General features: G+C 42.8%; 1 protein-coding gene across 2 annotated transcripts in view; it reads left to right on the forward strand.

The window, feature by feature from the left end:
* pik3ap1 (phosphoinositide-3-kinase adaptor protein 1) overlaps positions 1 to 23,843 on the forward strand; it is a 132,891-nt gene that overhangs the window by 81,402 nt on the left and 27,646 nt on the right. The window lies entirely within an intron of this gene.

Consider the following 23,843-nt stretch of genomic DNA (forward strand, 5'->3'; position numbering starts at 1 on the left):
ATTTTTTTTCAATTTATATTTTAGTAGTTTCAGCAAACAAAATGTATTTTCAGAAATGTTAAATTTCTGAACATACCCAACTTAAGAGGGACAAGCAGTAGAAAATTGATGGATGGATGGATCGGTTCAATTCAAACCAATCCAATTCAAATAACATTATTAATCCCTGAAGGGGCAATTAATTTTGAGCTGCAAGTTGTAAATTGTAGTGGATGAAGTCCTTCTATAGAACATATGACCAAGCCTTTAACCCAGGGGTCCCCAAACGTTTTGACTCGGGGGCCGCATTGGGTTAAAAAAAAATTTGGCCGGGGGCCAGGCTGTGTATGTATATATATATATATATATATATATATATATATATATATATATATATATATATATATATATATATATATATATATATATATATATATATATATATTTTTTTTTTTTTTTTTTTAATGTATATATATATATATATATATATATATATATATATATATATATATATATATATATATATATATATATATATATATATGTATATACATTGTCTTTATAATCCGTTTTGTCATTTAACATCAATTAACATTGATGTTCATCAACATTTAACATTGTCACGTTATCGATGGGAAAATTCATTTTTAGACAATATGATTTGCCTGAGCGACTAGGAGACACCAAGAGTAACAAGCGGTAGAAAATGGATTAGAAAGGAAAGATTTAAAAAAAAAAAAAAAACTTTAACTTGGGACTTCCTGTGGGCCGGATTTTGGATGCTGGGGGGCCGGATCCGGCCCGCGGGCCGTAGTTTGGGGACCCCTGCTTTAACCATTTTATCAAATATTTTCATTATTAGTGATGTTAATGCAACTGGTCTAAAATCATAAATTGTTCAGATTTACATGTTTTTGGGACGGGAATCACAGTAGAATATTTCCAAATGCCAGGAATCTGGTTACAGTTCAGTGACATTTGAATTACATGTTGGAGGACACTGCAAGGTTGGTCAGCACAATATTGGAGAGTGCGCCCACAAATAAGGTCTGGAAGAGGGGCTTTCCTTATTTTGACCTGTTTTAAAAGCTCTCTAACATGCTTGTCCTTAATGACAATGTTTGGATCAGGGTTAAGAGACTATTTTAGGAGGGAAATATTGTCAGAAAAGTTATTATTTTCAAAGCAAGAAAAAAAAAGTCAATGCATTTGAGAGATTAGCCATATTTATTCCCTCAATTGTTATAGGATTCCTGTCACTCCCACTACTTCCCTGCATATGTAGGTCATTGCTTTTATTCCTTTCCAAGCTGCTCAAAGCTCTTCACCGGTATATTTGTGTTCCACCTTATCCTTATAACTATTTTAGCTTTCCTGATCTCGCTCCTTACCGATTGTCCTTCTTTTCCTGCATGCTCCCTGTGTAAAACATGTGTTTCTTCATGTTTATGCAAACTTTGAGTTTCTTAGTGCCCCTACGGTTTGTTGTTGAAAAATATGGTAATTTCCTTACAGGCAATATTACAGTCAACAAAAAAAATATATAAGAGGAAACCGTTAATGTCAAGTCATTATGAACTGTAAAAGACATCTCAATCTGTCAAATCGAAGCAGGCTTAAGGTGGTAAAAGTTTCCTCTGTCCAACATCTTACTTTTTTTTACTGTATACACTTGCTTCTGGAAGATGGGTTTATAAATGGGCATCAGCAGGACACTGCTGTGGTAAGATGCTCCAAAGGGAGGCATGGACAGGCAGTGATCCATAACACAAGTCAATTGTGGAGTTTTTTTTAGGGTTGTAGCACAGGTGACATATTGCTCGTACATCTTCAGAGTCCTGTGTATCTGACACTGATCTGATTAAAGTTCCCAAGAATACATTTAGGTGCGTCAGGTGAGATAGCATTGAGTCTATTGGTTACCTCTGCAATAAGCTGTGTGGCTGCCGGGATGCTGGCCCTCCGATGTATGTGGACAAGGGTGACCATATCCAATTGTACAAAACCCAAAACCAGTGAAGTTGGCACGTTGTGTAAATCGTAAACAAAAACAGAATACAATGATTTGCAAATCATTTTCAACCTATATCCAGATGAATAGACTGCAAAGACAAGACTTAACGTTCCAACTAGAAACTGTTATTTTTTGCAAATATTAGCTCATTTGGAATGTGATGCCTGCAACATGTTTCAAAAAAGCTGGCACAAGTGGCAAAAAAGACTGAGAAAGTTGAGGAATGCTCATCAAACACTTATTTGGAACATCCCACAAGTGAAGAGGCTAATTGGGAACAGGTGGGTGCCATGATTGGGTGTAAAAGCAGCTTCCATGAAATGCTCAGTCATTCACAAACAAGAATGGGGCGAGGGCAAATTGTCCAACAGTTTAAGAACAAAATTTCTCAACGAGTTATTGCAAGGAATTTAGGGATTTCACTATCTACGGTCCGTAATATCATCAAAAGGTTCAGAGAATCTGGAGTGATCACTTCAGGTGAGCGATGATAATACAGACCTTCGATCCCTCAGGCGGCACTGCATCAAAAAGCGACATCAGTGTGTAAAGGATATCACCACATCGGCTCAGGAACACTTCAGAAAACCACTGTCAGTAACTACAGTTTGTCGCTACATTTGTAAGTGCAAGTTAAAATTCTACTATGCAAAGCGAAAGCCATTTATCAACAACACCCAGAAACGCCGCCGGCTTCGCTGGGCCCGAGCTCATCTAAGACGGACTGATGCAAAGTGGAAAAGTGTTCTGTGGTCTGACGAGTCCACATTTCAAATTGTTTTTGGAAACTGTGGACGTTGTGTCCTCCGGAACAAAGAGGAACATAACCATCCGGATTGTTATAGGCGCAAAGTTCAAAAGCCAGCATCTGTGATGGATGGTATGGGGGTGTATTAGTGCCCAGGGCATGGGTAACTTACACATCTGTGAAGGCACCACTAATGCTGAAAGGTACATACAGGTTTTGGAACAACATATGTTGCCGTCCAAACAACGTTATCATGGACGCCCCTGCTTATTTCAGCAAGACAATGCCAAGCCACGTGTTACAACAGCGTGGCTTCATAGTAAGAGTGCGGGTACTAGACTGGCCTGCCTGTAGTACAGACCTGTCTCCCATTGAAAATGTGCGGCGCATTATGAAGCCTAAAATACCACAACGGAGACCCCCTGACTGTTGAACAACTTAAGATGTACACCAAGCAAGAATGGGAAATAATTCCATCTAAAAAGCTTCAAAAAATGGTCTCCTCAGTTCCCAAACGTTTACTGAGTGTTGTTAAAAGGAAAGGCCATGCAACACAGTGGTAAAAATGCCCCTGTGCCAACTTTTTTGCAATGTGTTGGCGCCATTAAATTCTAAGTTGATGATTATTTGCAAAACAAATTAAGTTTCTCAGTTCGAACATTAAATATCTTGTCTTTGCAGTATATTCAATTGAATATAAGTTGAAAAGTATTTGCAAATCATTGTATTCAGTTTTTATTTACAAATTACACAACGTGCCAACTTCAGTGGTTTTGAGTTTTGTATTTCCAACCAGCAAATATGTGAAAATACCGTCTAAACATCCACAAAATGCCACAATTTCAGAAGACCATTTTTAATATTCAGCTTCAAATGGCTTCGGCAATTTCCGTTGCTTTGGGCTTGGATGATGTCACAAGGGGGAACCCTGATCTGCACTCTGCCCATATAATAGCAAATTAGTGATACTGTAAATATGCAATAATTGGAAAGAGATGTGCTGTTTATCATTCACAATCCAAATGTAAGGCAAGAACATCCATCTATCCATCCATTCTGTTTAGCATTCGATATCGAAAAATAAATGTTTTAAAAAGTCCGCTAACAATTGAGTGAACAGGGGCTCCTGTATTCTGCCCATAAAGCCCACTACATAACCATCCAAAACCCGCCAACAATACTCTATTTCGGGGGTCGGCAACCCGTGGCTCCATGGAGCTTTTTCCAAAAATGTATGAAAATAGAAAAAAATGGGGGAAAAATACATTATTTTTTGTTTTAATACGGTTTCTGTAGGAGGACAAACATGATACAACACTTCCTATTTGTTCGAAAACCCACTCTTTTAATAAGTTGGTGTTTATGCTTCACTGGTGAGAGTAATTGGTGAGCGCTGTTTTGTCCTACTATTTTCGGCGGTCCTTGAACGCACCGTAGTTGTGTGGTCTGTTACGGAGCAGCAGTTTGTTTAACATCAAACGTGCCAATTAGATCGATGGCGAGCTACGGGTCAGTCGGGGAGGGTATGTCACTCGACCGCGAGGCATTAAAAAAAAAGTCACTACGACGTCACTTTCATCACTTGGTTGACATTCACGGCACCCGAGGATCTTGTGCGATGATACTGGCTGCTGCGAGCTTAGTATGAAGAATAAAACCACCGCCAGGAACGCGAAAATCACTTTTTATTTCGACAGACTCTCTCTCCGTACCGATGGCCAAAAGTGTGAAGACCGACCGACCAGTTCCTGTTTTCACAATAAAAGTGCTGCTCTATCCTGCCTGCGCTAATCAAATAAAAGTCTCATAAAAATAGCTCACACAAGCCAGCGAGCTACGGAGTTAACTCCAAAGTATTTCTTGTGAAGGGTATAACACGTGTATAGAAGCTCGACAGATAAAAAGCTAAAAAAAAAAACACTGTTATTTGGTGTTGGAAAGAGAGAAGGACATTGTCCCCCCACCCCCACAATGTAAATTCGAAGTTGTGGAGCTTATCAACAACTAATGTGAATCCTGTCTGATTCCAATCAAGTCGTCAACATAAGGTAATACACCAACTAATATTCTTGTCTACATGAAAGAAGGGAATCTATATGTGTGTAACTGCTGTGTACCCGTCCCGCCAAGAACCCACACACAGGCTGGATTGGATGATGTGGTTCTTTACTGGTAGCTGCAATGAGTGATCAGAACGCACATACACACAATATGTGGTTAGCACCTCTGCTGCTTTCGATGTCATTAGCAGAGAACAGGAAGTTTACTCAAGTACATAACATTTTCATATTTTCACAATTACATGAAATGCAATTACAGATGTAACTTAATACAATGGTTTGTAACAGTATACTTTTTCGTGTGATCGTATAGTGGTTTTAACTTGCTTTTATCTTTAATGGTATTACAATTAATTCAATACAACATATTTTTAACTTGGTTTTTAACCAACATCCTCCTTTTTTATATATTTATGAAATAGAAAATAGAAAAATACAAAATACAATACAAGACATGACACAAATAATGAAATGGACTTTTACCACCCTCTGGTGGTGACTAGCGAATATGACAGACCACGTTGTTCCCATGTTAAAATGGCGAACAATACAAATTTAAATATGAACGTCTTGACACGTAAAACGCACATAGTGCAACAATTATTACCTGCAATGAGTGATCAGAACGCACATACACACAATATGAGGTTAGCACCTCTGCTGCTTTCGATGTCTACAGGGGGAAAATAATATCGACTTCAGTGCAAAATAGTAGGACATCTGACGTGAGCAACAACCAATTCAAAACGAAAATTCCACAACATAGCATTCCAACTGCCATTAAATAACTGTGTATCTTACAATAACTCTCACGTTAGCTTTAGTGTAATTTATAATATTTTGCAGAGCAATATCAAAACGTGTCTTACCATTAGCAGAGAACAGGAAGTCTACTAATAGCTTCCGGTTTGCGGTCATATCTACATACTTTTCAGGTACCAGCAGATGGCGCAATTGGACCTCTCATTGCATAACAAACCAATATACATATTTTAGCAGGAATTTCACTCAAATAATCAAAGTATTTCTTATACCCGTTACATACACCCACCTGAAATTCTGCTAAATTTATGAGTGCAACACTTGAGACAAAAAAAAAAAAAAAAAAGTGCATTACTAGGAACAAGACTGGTGTGCATGTCAGTTCTAAAACTCTCTCAAAAAGGAGTGTGGAAAGAAAGAAGGTGATCAATCTCCTAACTAAACACAGACTCAGAGATGCCTGTTACACCTCTGAAATGCAAAATGTTGTTCCTGTAGCTTCAAGTACTACTTAGACTCTTCTTTGGTCATATACTTTCATAACTCAAACTGAAATTGCATCTCTAAAGAACTTAAACAAGGTACTAACTGACACTGTGGACACATAATCTTCATCTACTACTTGCTTATTCATCTGACAAATCAGGCGTTGTGTAGGGTTCATGAAACTACGATCCCTGAGACCATAACGGCCAGGCTGTGTGCAAATTGCTTGAGCTAAAGGGCCTGGAACGTCACTGTTCAGAAAGTCAGTGTCAAGAATGGCTGTCTCAGGAGCATCAGTGTCCGGGGGGTCAATGTCTTGTTGAAGGTCTTTGTCAGGAGGAGCAACGTCTGTGGGGATATTGTCAGGAGGGGACATGTCAGTAGAGTCAGTGTCCAAAGGGGTCACATCTGGATGGATAGTTACGGGAGGGGCAACATCTGTGTCAGTGACTATATCTTCAGAGCACTGTGGTGAGCTTTCCGCACCATTTACAGCAGCATAGTCAACATCTTCAGGGACTCGCTGACTGTTCTGACTGGACGCAGTGACTGAGAGAGAGTCAGACTGAGCAGCATCAGACCTCCGGTCAAACGAGTCATCCTCCTCTTCAGAATGGACTTCGTCTTCTGAATGGACTTCCTCTTCACCCGTCCGCATCAGCCAGTTGACTGTACGTACATCACTGTCTTCCACCAGACCAGGCACGTCAGGACATACATCACTTCCATGCGCAGCAGCGTCACATTCAGAGTGCCCAGAGACATTGTCCAGGTCTCTGTCACATGGCAGGAAGCTAACAGAGAGTAGTAGATTCCGGTGAACGACTCTCTCCCTGCCTGTCAGACAATCCTTGACTCTGTAGACATTGAGTTCAGGTCTGACTGAGATGACTTCATAAGGGGTCGACTCCCACTTGTCTGCAACCTTGCGTTTTCCTGGCACACCTCTGTTGGCAATCAGCACTCTGTCTCCAACGACGAGGGGTGAGCCCTTGACTTTGCGGTTGTACAGCTTGGCATGGCGAGTCTGTTCCCTGAGACTGTTCCTCTGCACAATCTGAGCAGCTTCATGCAGATCCTTTTTCAGTTGGGACACAAAGTCCGAGTGACTGACAACAGCGTCATTGGTGAGAGCATGTTGAAACATGACATCGACAGGGAGACGAGGGATTCTTCCAAACATTAAGTAGAAGGGTGCAAACCCTGTTGTCTCATGCTCTGCGCAGTTGTAGCAGAAGGTAAGTTGCTGCAGCATTTGTGGCCACTTTGCTTTGGACTGAAGGGGAAGAGACCTGATCATATCTCCCAGGGTCCTATTAAAACGCTCTGTGACACCATTTCCCATGGGGTGATACGGAGTCGTATGGGACTTCTGTACCCCAGCCATCTCTAGAAGCTCCTTAATCAGCTTGCTCTCAAAATTGGCTCCCTGGTCCGAATGGATGCGCCGCGGAAAGCCATAAATTAGAAAGAAGTCATTCCAGAGACAACGAGCGACTTGCCTGGCAGTCTGATTCTTGCATGGGAAGGCGTGTGCCATCTTGGAGAAGTGATCGGTCACAACTAGAACATCCACAGACTTGTTCCCTTGCTCAGCAGTCCAAAAGTCTATGCAGACCAACTCCATAGGCTCAGAGGTGACAATGTTTTTGAGAGGCGCACGGCTGTGTGGCTCGGGTGTCTTCCCTACTATGCAGCGCTGACAAGACTGAACATAGTTCACAACATCACGTTCCATGCCACTCCAGAAGAATCGTTGCCTCACCAGAGACAAGGTACGATGCTGGCCTTGGTGACCTGCTGAGTCATGGAGACCTTGGAGGACTTTCTGCTTTAAAGAGTCTGGTACTATGAACTGGAGGATCTTCTTGTTCATCTGGGGATCCCTTCTTATCGTGTACAGCATGCCATTCTGTATGGTCAGTCTACTCCAATGCTTTAGAAGTTTGATCACACTATGTGACTCAACAGCTCGCTCACGCCTGGTAGGTCTCTTGTGTCTCTGCACAAAGTACATGGCCCTGCCTACTGTCTTGTCTTGCTCCTGTTGACCAACAAGCTCACTCTGAGGGAGTGCAGTGGACTGGTCTTCCTTCTGTAGAAGACTGAAGGCAGCGTCCGCCCCAATCATGCGACTCACACCTCCAGTGGACTGAGCACTGAAGATGGCAGCGACTTCCTCTGACGCAACTGAGCTTCTTGTGTTCGGTGAAATTGCCTCTTGCACAGGCCCATCTGATGTTTCACGACCTTCGTCCACAACAGCCTGACAGTTGTTGGACACTCTGAACACCTCTTGCACGGTTCTGTCATTCACACCGTTGACTTGTTCCAACAGTGAGGCATAAGGTTCAGTGACAAGGCGATGACCCACACACGACTGGACAAATGGCTCACGGCTCAATGCGTCGGCTACAATGTTCTTTGGGCCAGGAATGTACTTCAAGTCGAAGTCATAAGCAGCGAGCTTTGCCACCCACCGCTGTTCACACGCGTCAAGTCTGGGTTTGGTCAGAATATATGTCAAGGGTTATTGTCAGTCCATGTGGTGAAATGTCTGCCTTTCAACCAGTGGCTGAATTTGTCACATACTGCCCATTTCAAGGTAAGAAATTCAAGTCGGTGCGCAGGGTAGTTTAGGTGGGAGCGAGAGAGTGTTCTACTCGCAAAGGCGACAGGTCTAGCTACCTTTCCACCAGGCGGAAGTTGTGACAGGACAGCTCCAATCCCATCAAAGGATGCGTCGACAGCCAGAATGAACGGGGCATTGAAATCTGGGTGGGCTAGAGTGACACTTGTCATGAGGTCGTGTTTCAGTGTCTCAAACGCGGTCTGGCATGCGTTGGACCAATCAGCAGGAGTCAGCTTCACAGGACCTCCTTTCTTCACAGGTTTGCGACCTTTCTTGTGCTTGCACTGAGCACTAGGTTCAGCTGTGAGCCTGAACAGCGGTTTAGCCTTCGCAGAACATGCCTCGATGAAACTTTGGTAGTACATCACCATGCCTAAAAACGATCTGATTTTACTAGGACAAGGTGTTTTACCATCAGATTCCATGATGTCTGCGACCTTTAGGTCATTTATGGCTCTGACTTTCTCAGGGTCTGTTCTGACTCCATCTTCACTGATGACGTGCCCGAGAAATTTCACAGTCCTCCTGAGGAAGAAGCACTTCTTGGGTGCGAGCTTAAGGTTGTGCTCCTTGAGGCGGGCAAAAACCATCTGCAGGCGTTTGAGTGCAACTTCTTCTGTAGGTGCAAATACCATCAGATCGTCGAGGTAACACAACAGGCTTGTGAAATTCTCGTCACCGAATATTGACATCATCATCCTCATGAAGGTAGCTGGACTGTTGCATAGGCCCTGAGGGAGACGGTTATATTCATGGAGTCCAAAGGGTGATGAGAATGCTGTATACTTCTTGTCATTAGGGTGCAAGGGGACATTATAGAAGCCTGAAGTCAAGTCCATCGTGGAAAATAGAGCATTTCCACCGAGTGCGGCTAGAGCATCTGCTTGATGTGGCAGTGGGTAGGCATCCTTTACAGTTCTTGCGTTGAGCCATCTAAAGTCAGTGCATACTCTGAGGTCTCCATTCCGCTTCCATACGAGAACGAGTGCAGATGCATATTCACTGCTCGACTTTTGAATAATGCATTTTTCCTCCATCTCATTCAGAGTCGTTCTCAGTTTCTCATATTGGCTTGGTGGTCTGCGCCTGTATGGTAGACGGAACGGCTTGTCATCAACAAGGTGGATGCGATGCACAAACTCTTTGGCCTCTCCGCAGTCCATCTTGTGTCTGGAGAAGATTGACTCATATTCTTCAATAATGTGAACAAGCTTGTCATTCCACTGCAGTGACACTTCGCATGACTTCAGATCAATGTCTTGCAGGCCCAGAGTCTCCAGTGCACGCACCATGTCCTCTTCTGACCTCGGATGCACATCTTCGCTCTGCACACACTGCATGTTGCACTTGACCTCCTCTGCTTTGGGTAGGTCCTCCACTGCGATACAGGGGGACACATCTGCGATCTTGGCGTTCGTTCTCAGCACCACAGTTCTGTCTGTAGGGTTAATTACTTTAACGGGCACCCATCTATCTCCCCAAAGTGGAGTAATAACCCTTCCAACTAGGATTTGTTTGGGTCTGGCTTTAGACTGGGTCGGCTCAACGACCACGGTACTGCCTACTGACATCACAGCTGACTCAGGTAACTTGCCCCAGACAAGGTGCTCCCTCTGTGGTTTCAGTGTTACACAACTCTTGACTTTCACTGTTCCTACCTTATCTGGAATGCATTCACCTCCCCATCTCTCTGTGTTGGACAGTAGTGACAAGAATTGGCAGTGGTCATCAGTCTGACCATTGTCGGGCGAGGAAACAAGCCTCCAGTAGCCGTCAGTGCTCTTCAATTGAGTTAGGATATGCTTGGTAGCATTGCTGCCAAGGATCATTGCTTCTGTCTGGCCAGGTACAACCATTACCGGAACGATCATCCTGCATCCGTAAACGGTAACATCAAGGTTATACATGTCTTTGGGGGAAACGCGGTGTCCACCGCAGCCTACAATGACATAATCATCAGCTGTGTCCTTTGTCATGTTAGGGCATTGCTGCAGCAGGGACTCAACAGCAGACTCACTTATTGTACAGGCCATTGACCCGCTGTCTAACAGTGCTTTGAAAGTGGGGCCATTCTTTACAAGTACAGGCGTGTAGAACAGGCTATCAGTCTCTGCTATTCTCTGGGATCCCTGAAAGATCAGTTTCTTGGACGACATTACTGTACTGCCACTATAACTGCGGTGCGACTCATAGAGGGATTCAATATCAAGCATGTCGGGCTTCTCATAACTGGTTGGAGGTTCAATTAGCTGATCTGCACGGTCCTCCCCTGTGTGCAGATCGGTCAGTTTTCCTGAGGCTGTGGAGTGGTCCTCCTCGCTGGACAGTCACAACGTGAATGGCCTGGAGCATAGCACTTGAAGCAAAGCCTCTTCTCCCGGCAATGAGAGAAAGCACTGTGACCGTCATCTGTGCAAATAATGCATGGCATGTCAGTGAACCTGTCATCTTTGTTCTCAAAACACCTGGGTGGAGCTCGCTTCCTCACTTGTGACTGGTTAGAGGTCCCACACAGCAGAACCTTTTCCGACATAGCCATCACCTCCGCTAGAGGGACATACTGAGGGCTCTGGGTTTGAGGTGCCTCGTGACCACTGTGGTCAAGGGCTGGACTATGGCTCACCTCAGCTGCGTGTACTGCGATGTCCATCCTCTTCACAGTGTGTACTGGGGGAGTTGCTTTGCAGCTCATCTCAGCATGGTACTCGTTCAGCACCTCCAGTACTTCACACGCTGACCATTTGTCGATTGTTTTGGATCTGAAAGTGAGGGCCAGGTCTTTGCAGGGACAGTTCCGAATAAACATGCGAGTCACCTCTGTTTCAGGGTTGTCCAGCGTCTTGCCCTGCCCTCTCAGACAGTCAATGGCGAGGTCAGCTGCTCTGTTCAGTCTCAGCCAGTAGTCATAGGGGTCTTCCTGGTCTTTAGGCAAAGTCGAGTAAAAGTCAGCTAAGGGGACAGAAGAGTACCTAGTACAGCTAAAGTGTTTTCTAAGTAGACCATAAATCAGGTCGGGCTGAGCATGCATGTCAATATTACTGTTCCTTATGCCAAACTTCGCCACATTCTTAGCTTTTCCCCTCAAATGCATACAAATCTCCTCAGCCTGCTCTTCGACTCTCACATTACTCCTCTTAATGAATGTTCTCATCAGATCTTCCCATTCATGCACCTTAATTGAATCCGACCCATCTCCTACAAATGATGGTGGTTCCTTAACCTTCCTATGTGTGACAACCTGAACCTGAGATACATCAGACACATGGCTCGGCTGACTCAGTGTGCTTGTTACATCCTGTGTGAAAGTTGAAGCAAAAGTTACTGTGTTATTTGGCTGCATACGTGACATGATGCTATCAGCTAACTGTTGACCTATCTCCTGAATGACAGTCCTCATCTGGTCAGCTACACATTCAGAGACGCCACTAATAGGATTTGGTGTAGACGTGACTTGAGGCAAATAAGAGCTAGTGCGCTGGTTAGCTGCATTATGTACGCTAGCATTGGAAACTGCCTCTAATGAGGGCAATCTAACACCTGGGGCAGGACTATCAACAGAAAACGGGATGAGAGTAGGCATACCCCTGCCTCTGCCAACTTGAATGGGTGTGCCAAACTTTGGGAAAAGTGGATTACTCTGAAAAGACATGTTTCAAAAATGTCTGCCACAATACAGTACAGTCCACCCCACTTTGTGAAATCATCAATAAGAAAATGGCAAATAGAATCAAAATGATAAAACAAATCAGCAGTCTGTGTGACACGTTACTGCTATGCCACATAAAATGATCTGTGCCGCTGTGACACACTATAATGAGCTAAACTGCAAAATAAGCTACCCTTGCAAACTGTGAACACACAAATACTTTGAACCGATGGCTTCATGGAGCGACGTGGTAGGCAGGACGGTCACCGGTTCGACGAACTTGATAGAAGTCTCAGGTCACGGCACCAATGTAACTGCTGTGTACCCGTCCCGCCAAGAACCCACACACAGGCTGGATTGGATGATGTGGTTCTTTACTGGTAGCTGCAATGAGTGATCAGAACGCACATACACACAATATGTGGTTAGCACCTCTGCTGCTTTCGAAGTCATTAGCAGAGAACAGGAAGTTTACTCAAGTACATAACATTTTCATATTTTCACAATTACATGAAATGCAATTACAGATGTAACTTAATACAATGGTTTGTAACAGTATACTTTTTCGTGTGATCGTATAGTGGTTTTAACTTGCTTTTATCTTTAATGGTATTACAATTAATTCAATACAACATATTTTTAACTTGGTTTTTAACCAACATCATCCTTTTTTATATATTTATGAAATAGAAAATAGAAAAATACAAAATACAATACAAGACATGACACAAATAATGAAATGGACTTTTACCACCCTCTGGTGGTGACTAGCGAATATGACAGACCACGTTGTTCCCATGTTAAAATGGCGAACAATACAAATTTAAATATGAACGTCTTGACACGTAAAACGCACATAGTGCAACAATTATTTCCTGCAATGAGTGATCAGAACGCACATACACACAATATGTGGTTAGCACCTCTGCTGCTTTCGATGTCTACAGGGGGAAAATATTATCGACTTCAGTGCAAAATAGTAGGACATCTGACGTGAGCAACAACCAATTTCAAAACGAAAATTCCACAACATAGCATTTCAACTGCCATTAAATAACTGTGTATCTTACAGTAACTCTCACGTTAGCTTTAGTGTAATTTATAATATTTTGCAGAGCAATATCAAAACGTGTCTTACCATTAGCAGAGAACAGGAAGTCTACTAATAGCTTCCGGTTTGCGGTCATATCTACAGACTTTTCAGGTACCAGCAGATGGCGCAATTGGACCTCTCATTGCATAACAAACCAATATACATATTTTAGCAGGAATTTCACTCAAATAATCAAAGTATTTCTTATACCCGTTACATGTGTTAAATATGTTTGTAATTCCATTAAGTATATTAAACACCTATATATATATATATATATATATATATATATATATATATATATATATATATATATATATATATATATATATATATATATATATATATATATATATTTTTTTTTTTTTTCTTTTCTCCTCTGCTCCCCTCTCCCTTATGGAGGGGGAGTTGCACAGGTCCGGTGGCCACGGATGAAGTGCTAGTTGTCCAGAGTCGGGACCCGAGGTGGACCGCTAGCCTGTGCATCGGTTGGGGACATCTCTACGCTGCTGACCCGTCTCCGCTCGGGATGGTTCCTGCTGGCCCCACTATGGACTGGACTTTCGCTGATGTGTTGGATCCGCTGTGGACTGGACTTTCACAATATTATGTCAGACCCACTCGACATCCATTGCTTTCGGTCTCCCCTAGAGGGGGGGGGTTACCCACATATGCGGTCCTCTCCAAGGTTTCTCATAGTCATTCACATTGACGTCCAACTGGGGTGAGTTTTCCTTGCCCGTATGTGGGCTCTGTACCGAGGATGTCGTTGTGGCTTGTACAGCCCTTTGAGACACTTGTGATTTAGGGCTATATAAATAAACATTGATTGATTGATATATATACATATAGATGTATATAGATGCAAGCTGGACTTTCGCTGATGTGTTGGATCCGCTGTGGACTGGACTTTCACAATATTATGTCAGACCCACTCGACATCCATTGCTTTCGGTCTCCCCTAGAGGGGGGGGGGTTACCCACATATGCGGTCCTCTCCAAGGTTTCTCATAGTCATTCACATTGACGTCCAACTGGGGTGAGTTTTCCTTGCCCGTATGTGGGCTCTGTACCGAGGATGTCGTTGTGGCTTGTACAGCCCTTTGAGACACTTGTGATTTAGGGCTATATAAATAAACATTGATTGATTGATATATATACATATAGATTAATATATATATATATATATATATATATATATATATATATATATATATATATATATATATATATATATATATATATATATATATATATATATATATATATATATATATATATATATATGTGTGTGTGTGTGTATATATACATATGTGTGTGTATATAGGTGTATATATATGTACAGGTAAATGTATATATGTAATTGTATATATATATATATATATATATATATATATATATATATATATATATATATATATATATATATATATATATACATATATATATATATATATATATATATATATATATATATATATATATATATATATATATATATATATATATATATATATATATATATATATATATATATATATATATATATATATATACACACATCTGCCACAGAAAGACTTTTTTAATGCCACTCCTTTATATAATACTGTGCGTTCGATAAAGAAAGGTGGATGCTCACCTTTGAGTATTGTTGATACTCAAAGGTGAGCATTGTTGATGTTATTGACTTGTGTTGACAAGCTTTTTTGACTTGTTATTGACTTGTGTAGAGTGCGAATCAGGCATATTTGGTCAGTGCATTACTGCAAGCTAATCAATGCTATGCAAGTTATTAGGCTAGCTGTATGTACATATTGCATCATTATGTGTAGTTTGTAGGTATATATGAGCTCATTTGATTTACTTTACTTGTGTCCTCTGTGTATTTATTTTGTATTTGCATGTCTCATAACACTGTATGTGTAATACTGGCTGCATTTCTGATAGTTGTGTGTCATGTTGTTCCAGACCACAGCAAACGTTACCCAGCTTGCAAAGATTGCAATAAATCCATTAGAAGAAGACGGCCTGCCGTTTTCTTTAAGTTGGACACATACATCTATACCTTTTGTAATCTAAACCAGTAATTTCCAGGACTTAGCTCACCCCCTAAGAAGCCTCTGTTTTACTAATGTTTTCCAATGTTTTAAAAATGTGTGGAATAAATATTACATTTCAAAATTTCTGTCCGCAAAGATTTGCATCAGCCTGCGACACGCATTTTTTTTTTTTCGAGAACGGGGTGATGCCAGGCAGGCAAAACATGTACCTGTGCTAGCAGATATTCTCAAACATGAACAACGTCATATCCAAATACCGCACCCGCCTCACAGATAAGAGCTTGCAGTCTAATATAGCTAATATAGACACTTACATAATGTGTTGCTTTCATTATAAGATTTACATAAGGCTTTTATTTTTTATGCGGCTCCTGACAGATGTGTTTTTGCATTTTTGGTCCGATATGGCTTTTTGAACATTTTGGTTGCCGACCCCGGCTCGATTTACCTGTGTTGGCCCTGCGATGAGGTGGCGACTTGTCCAGAGTGTACCCGCTTTCCGCCCAATTGTAGCTGAGATAGGCTCCAGCACCCCCTGCGACCCCGAAAGGGATAAGCGGTAGAAAATGGATGGATGGATGGACCTGAATATTAACCAAGTATTAGCGATATTTTTATCACAGGCAATCTATTTTTTTAGCGGTGCAATAAAAACAGAGAGCTAAAAAGCTTATGCTGCAATGTTGAGCCGGCCGGTGTCCTGCTAATTTTGGTGCTGCATCGCGTTTTAGCTGGTTGAAGTTAATTGTAGACTATAACTCATGCCTCTCACCTGGATAATAGGAGGATTTAGCCATAAATCGAGAAGTTGTTCATCTTTGACATTCAAATACCCAGAGATGGAGAGAAAGACAACAAGACCGAAGACGATAGTGATGGGATCGGCAGTTCTTTTGACTGTACTGAATCACTAGAATCAGTTCCTTAAATTGATTCGTTCAAAAAATTCGTTCACCGAATCACCCCCCCCCCCCCCCCCAAAAAAAATGAATTGGGGGGGGCGTGCGTAGTACAGACAGTACAGTGCAGACATTCGCACACTGCGTAGGGACTCGCGTTAATCTAACAACAACAGTTGCAGTAGAAGGGATAATAATAATAATAATAATAATAGTAATAATAATAATATGAATCAGAATTGATCCCCAAGGAGAAATTTATTTTTGTTACAATAACTGTGTAAATAATAACCTATGTATGTGTACATACATTAGTTATTATTTTTATTTTAAATCTTCTCAAAACAGCCTGCTTACACTTTACCCCCCGCCCCTTCTTTCTATCTCCTCTACTAGTCTACTCTCATTTTGTTTTCATGTGGCTTGTTTTCATGGGATCGGCAGTTCTTTTGACTGTACGAATCACTAGAATCAGTGACTGACAACGCCACACGGTGGCCAGTTCAGTACGTGTACCGAATCTCTTCTGCAGTTCTTTTGACAGTACGAATCACTAGAATCAGTGACTGACACAGCGCCACACGGTGGCCAGTTCAGTACGTGTACCGAATCTCTTCTGCAGTTCTTTTGACAGTAAGAATCACTAGAATCAGTGACTGACAACGCCACACGGTGGCCAGTTCAGTACGTGTACCGAATCACTTCTGCAGCAGCAGCAGTACAGTTTAATTGCAAATCAGCATTATTATAATGATGATGATAGCTACTAAACAACAACAACAACAACAGTTGCAGTAGAATGGATAATAATAATAATAATAATAATAATAATATGAATCAGAATTGATCCCCAAGGAGAAATTTATTTTTGTTACAATAACTGTGTAAATAATAACCTATGTATGTGTGTCACATATGCATGTACACTAGATGGCAGTGTTGCCCTGTTTGAGAGTGTCACAACATTGATGTTTACGGCAGACGACTTGCTTTACGGTAGGACAACAAGGTGTCTGTTGTTGTTGTGTGATGTTGCCGCACTGAGTGGACGTTCATGAAAACTGCCTACAATAAACCCACCTAAAGAAACAAAGAACTAACCCTCGATCATTCACATGGTGTCAGAAGTGGTCCGTGAGTCACGAAGTTCAATTTAAGACGGAAATAGACGACATGGCGAAGTTTAATCCCCCAGCGAGTTTTGCCTTTGACAAGCCGACGGAATGGCTCGACTGGAGACAGCGCTTTGAGCGATACAGACTCGCAACGAAACTCAACAATGAGGATGGTGACGTGCAGGTGAGCTGCCTGATTTATGCAATGGGCAACGAAGCAGAAAATATATATAAATCGTTCACCTTTGCCGAAGACGGACATAGAAACAACTTTGACCGCGTGGTGAAAAAGTTCGACGAGTATTTTTTCCCGAGGAGGAATATTATCCATGAGAGAGCATGTTTTCACCAGCGTGTCCAGCGGCCTGGGGAGAAGGCAGAGTGTTTTATCAGATCCCTGTACGATCTGTCAGAGCACTGTGAGTTCGGTGCCTGCCGGGATGAAAATATCCGCGACCGTATTGTTGTCGGGATAATTGACAAGGAGCTCTCACGCAGGCTACAGCTAATGGCGGACCTAACGCTCGCACTGACAATACAGACCGTCAGGCAGTCAGAGGAGGTTGCGGCACAAGTAAACCTGCAGGGAGACAAGATGGGATCAGTACAGGAGGTGCGTTACAAACAACAACATCATTGGAAACAACAACAAGGCAAGACAAAAGACAGAAAATGGGGGAATGAAAATAAATGTGGAAAATGCGGGAAAGCTGAGCATGGCAGAGAGGGAAAATGCCCTGCAAGAAAAGCTACTTGCCACAACTGCCATAAAATCGGACATTGGGCCAGATTGTGTCGCAACAGCAACAAGTCAGTGAATGAAGTCACAGAAACTGGCCATGTTGAACAAACATCCTATTTCTTAGGTTCAGTGTGCAGTGGAGATGAGAAAGAACAGTGGACTGTTCAACTACAGGTGGATTCTATCCCAATCGAATTTAAAATTGACACAGGAGCTGATGTCAGTGTATTAAGTGAGGATGCGTTTCACACACTCACCCCACTGAGAGCACTGGAACCTGCTGACATTCCTCTGGACAGCCCAGGAGGTGAACTGTTGTGTCTGGGCCGATTTAAAGCAACAGTTAGCTACAAAGGGAAGGATTACCCCTTTAAAGCATACGTGGTGCGCGGCAGTAGTGTCAACAATCTACTCAGCCGGTCCCTTTCAGTAAGAATGAACTTGGTGCGACGAGTCGACGAAGTGACACACACCACCACAGGACATCAGCAAGCTTACGGTGAGCATGGCACACTAAACACTGAACCAGTTAGAATACAGCTGAAAGATGGTGCCCAACCGTATGCTGTTCATTCCGCACGACGTGTGCCCTTCCCAATATTACAAAAAGTCAAAGATGAACTACACAGGATGGAGTATAACGGCATCATAGAGCCAGTAACACAGCCAACTGAATGGTGTGCACCAATGGTACCTGTTCTGAAGAAGAACACTGGCAAAGCCAGGATATGTGTGGACTTGAAACGGCTTAATGATTCAGTCAAAAGAGAGCGTTATATTTTACCTACCTCGGATGAGATCACGGCCAAGCTCAGTGGAGCAACGGTGTTCTCCTCTCTTGATGCTGCGAGTGGGTTCTGGCAGATCCCGCTGCACTCAGACAGCTGCAAGCTAACAACTTTTATTACACCGTTTGGCAGATACTGTTTTAAGAGATTACCATTCGGGATCACCAGCGCACCGGAAATCTTCCAGCGAAAAATGCTGGAGACGCTGCAAGGGCTGGAAGGTGTTGAGGTTTTTATGGACGACATCCTGGTCTATGGGACCTCGATGGAACAGCATGACATTAGACTTGAAAAGGTACTTCAACGTGTTGAATCAGCAGGCTTGAAGCTCAATAAAGACAAATGCTCCCTCAGACAAAGCCAACTACGTTTTTTGGGACACCTCATCGATCATTCAGGGGTCAGACCCGACCCTGACAAAGTTGAGGCCATTCAACAGCTGGCCCCACCAAGAAATGTCCAGGAGCTTAAAAGAGTGCTGGGCATGGTGAACTACCTGGGGAGGTATGTTCCTAGCCTATCTACAATAGGTCAACCATTATATGAGCTTTTGAAAAGCAGGAACATCTGGACCTGGAGCCACACACAGCAGGCAGCATTTGAGAACATTAAGGAGATGCTGACCACAGCACCGGTTCTTTCCTTCTACGATGTTGCTAAGCCCACAGCTGTGTCTGCCGACGCCAGTAGTTATGGCCTGGGGGGCGTACTGCTCCAACTCCATGGAGAGGAGTGGAAGCCAGTAGCTTACTGCTCCAGACGTCTCACTGAAGCCGAAACACGTTACGCCCAGATCGAGAAAGAGTGTCTGGCTGGTGTATGGGCCTGTGAAAAATTTGACAAGTATGTTTGCGGCTTGGATCAGTTCAGGCTTGAGACCGATCACAAACCATTAGTACCGCTTGTCAACAATAGAAGTCTGGACAATGTTCCCTTAAGATGTCAGCGGTTACTGATGAGACTCCTGAGGTACAAACCGGTAGCAGAATATGTGCCAGGGAAAACTCTTGTAGTTGCAGATGCCCTGTCTCGTAGCCCACAAACGCACACAAAAGGAGAGACTGACACTCAGGATGATGTGGCGTGCTACGTAGCCACAGTGATGCAGGGCATCCCAGCGTCTCCAACCAGAATGGAGAGCATCAGGACAGCAACAATGGCCGACAGCCAGCTGCAGGCTGTCATCAAACTAATCAGGTCAGGATGGCCAGAACACATTGCTAATGTCCCACCGTGTGCCAGAGACTTTCTAAAAGTGAAAAATGAACTATCAGAAGCTGATGGCTTGGTCACACGAGGAAACAGAATTGTTATTCCAAAGTTATTAAGAGCAGATATTTTGCAGAAAATACACGATGGACATCAAGGGCTCACAAAGTGCAGAGAAAGGGCCAAAACATCGGTTTGGTGGCCAGGACTCTCTGTAGGACTTAAGAACATTGTAGAGTCGTGCAGGACCTGTCAGGAGCAGAAGCGAGCTCAGCAGAAGGAGCCACTCATCTCCACACCCCTGCCAGACCGTCCATGGAAACGAATAGCTCTTGACCTTTGCGAACACAACAAGCACGATTATCTGGTGATATCTGATTACTATTCACGGTACCTGGAAATCCTGCATCTACCATCAACAACCAGCGCTCAGGTTATTCAGAGACTGAAAGCAACCTTCGCTAGGTTTGGTATCCCGGACGAGGTGGTGAGTGACAACGGACCTCAATTTTCCAGTGCGGAATTCCAGGAGGTGGCGCGACAACTGGACTTCAGACACATTACGTCTAGTCCTCACCACCCTCAAGGAAACGGACATGCAGAAAGAGCAGTGCAGACAGCAAAGAGAATCCTCCGACAGGACGATCCACTGATAGCTCTCATGTGCTATCGTTCGACTCCCTGCACTACCACAGGAGTTAGCCCAGCAGAACTGCTGATGGGGAGGAAGATCCGAACAACTCTCCCTACGCTCGAGAAAAATCTGCAACCTAAATGGCCCAACAGAAAGACTGTCAAGCAAAAGGATGCTAAAGAGAAGACTAAACAAGCCTTCTATTACAATCGCCGTCATGGTGCCAGACATCTTCCTGCTCTACAGCCGGGAGATAATGTCTACATCAAGCTGGACAACGAAAAATCTTGGAAGACGCCAGCAGTTGTCTCAAAAGAAAGTATTACTCCGAGATCTTATATCGTCAATACGCAGGGAGGAGCAGTGCTGCGGCGTAACAGACTTCATCTTCGGGCACAACCAATCCCCGAGCCGGAAAAGACTACCCCACCTGTGCACACCAATGAGAGTGGTGGGATGATTTCTCAATCACTGTGTGCCACCGTTACAGAGGATAGCTGCCCCAATCCAAGTGAGCTGACAACCCCAACACAAACACCAGGACATGTTTTGACCAGGTCTGGCCGTGTCAGTAAGCCAGCCGCTAAACTGGACTTGTAGAGAAGTGTTTTGGGTGTTTCACATTGGACAATGGGGTGGAAAAAAAAAACACCTATGGCCTTTGGGGGGGGGAAGAAGAAGAAGAGAGATGACACAATCATCTGTTTACTTTGAGAATGCACATTGAGTTATGTTTTACGGAACATTTGTGTAACAGTTATGTAGCTTCTGTACATTTTGATAAGAGTAATTGCTTCCATTTTTATTGCGACAAAGGAAGTACACTTTGAGTTATTTGCAACTAAGACCTATTTTTACAGATTTGAATTTACTGTTACATAGCCCACTTGCGGTTTGAAAGTATTAGACAATGATGTGGCATCACAATTGTAATATTGTTCATTTCAATTGAGCTATTATTACCTGTTAAGATACACTTTGCAGTTATTTGATATAACTTGAAAAGAAGGGAGATGTCACATATGCATGTACACTAGATGGCAGTGTTGCCCTGTTTGAGAGTGTCACAACATTGATGTTTACGGCAGACGACTTGCTTTACGGTAGGACAACAAGGTGTCTGTTGTTGTTGTGTGATGTTGCCGCACTGAGTGGACGTTCATGAAAACTGCCTACAATAAACCCACCTAAAGAAACAAAGAACTAACCCTCGATCATTCACATGTGTACATACATTAGTTATTATTTTTATTTTAAATCTTCTCAAAACAGCCTGCCCTACACGTTACCCTCCGCCCCTCCCCCTCACGTCGCTGCTGCTCAGCCTGCACGGATTTTCTTTAACTTTATGTGTTAAGATAATGGGGACGTGTGTTTGTTTTCATGTGGCTTGAGTCAACATTAGCCGTTAGCTTGGAGAATGAATGGAGAACGGATGCCAATGGCATGAAACATATCCCCGCGACGGGGGGAGAATCACTCGCGGCATTGGGGCAAGCAGAGCAGAGAGCGAGAGCGTTGTCGTTCACTGAGTGATTCATGTCGTTAATCCGCGGTGAACGAATCGTTCGCTCAGTCCCTCCCCCCGCCCTCTCATTGGCTGCGTCGTTCGCCGACGTCGAGGGTTCAGTGAGTCACAGAATGCGCCAGTTCCACTCATACAGGCATGGTCGCTGCGGAGCTCAACTGAACTGAGAAAGGAACGAATCAGTTCATAAAGTGATTCGGTTCAGTACGTTCACTCAAAAGATTCGTTCTTTCGAACGAATCGTTCGCGAACGACACAACACTAGAAGACGATAGTCTGCTGCAACTTTTCTTTTTAACTCTTTGTGTGGGTCATACTTGCCAGCCTTGAGACCTCCAATATCGGGAGGTGGGGGTGGTGGGGGGTGGCGTGGTTGGGGCGTGGCCAAGGGCGTGGTTAAGAGGAGAGTTTATTTACAGCTAGAATTCACCAAATCAAGTATTTCACATATATATATAATATATATACATATATATATATATATATATATATATATATATATATATATATATATATATATATATATATATATATATATATATATATATATATATATATATATATATATATATATATATATATATATATATGTATGAAATACTTGACTTTTAGTGAATTCTAGCTATATATATATATATTTTATTTAAATTTTATCATACATATAAATAAAATACATACTTGAATTTCAGTATTCTGCAGGCTATCCGGTAGGTGGCAGTATTGTCCTGTTTAAGAGTGTCACAACATTGCTGTTTATGGCAGACGAACTGCTTTACAGTAGACTAAACGTGACTGCTGTTGTTGTGTGTTGTTACCGCGCTGGGAGGACGTTAATGAAACTGCCTAACAATAAACCCACATAAGAAACCAAGAACTCTCTCTGGTTGTTGTGCACTCTACTCTCTAAAAGCCGTAGATGTTATGACGTCATTGGGCAGGCAAGCTGCTGGGAAAGCGGACGTGAGAACGGCTGTCCCCACTCAGGTCCGCATTGAGCTGGAGGGGGCGTGGCCTCCAGCTCCGACTGAATACCGGGAGTTTGTCGGGAGAAGGGAGGTTGTCGGGAGAGGCGCTGAATACCGGGATTCTCCCGCTAAAAACGGGAGGGTTGGCAAGTATGGTGTGGGTTAAGATTCATTCTTCATCAAAACGAGAAATAAGAACAACCTATATGTCGTTATCCCTGTGAGAGCAGACATTCTACAGTAAGTGATCATTTTATTATGTTCGTAGTGTGTATTTCTTGTTTAGCATTTAGCAATACTGCTACATGATGCTTTAGTGTTTCACTAAGCTGGATCTGCTTATCACACAGCTTCTCAAACTTGTGGCTCACCCTCCTTATATTCAGGATAAAAAACGTAAGGTTCTGGGATAATCGTTTGTCCCAATGTAATTGTTGTTGGCTCTCAAATAGTCTGCATGATTTGCAGATTTGCAGTGTTATT

The sequence above is a fragment of the Entelurus aequoreus genome, linkage group LG09 (assembly GCF_033978785.1).
Source record: "Entelurus aequoreus isolate RoL-2023_Sb linkage group LG09, RoL_Eaeq_v1.1, whole genome shotgun sequence".
Lineage (NCBI taxonomy): Eukaryota > Metazoa > Chordata > Actinopteri > Syngnathiformes > Syngnathidae > Entelurus > Entelurus aequoreus.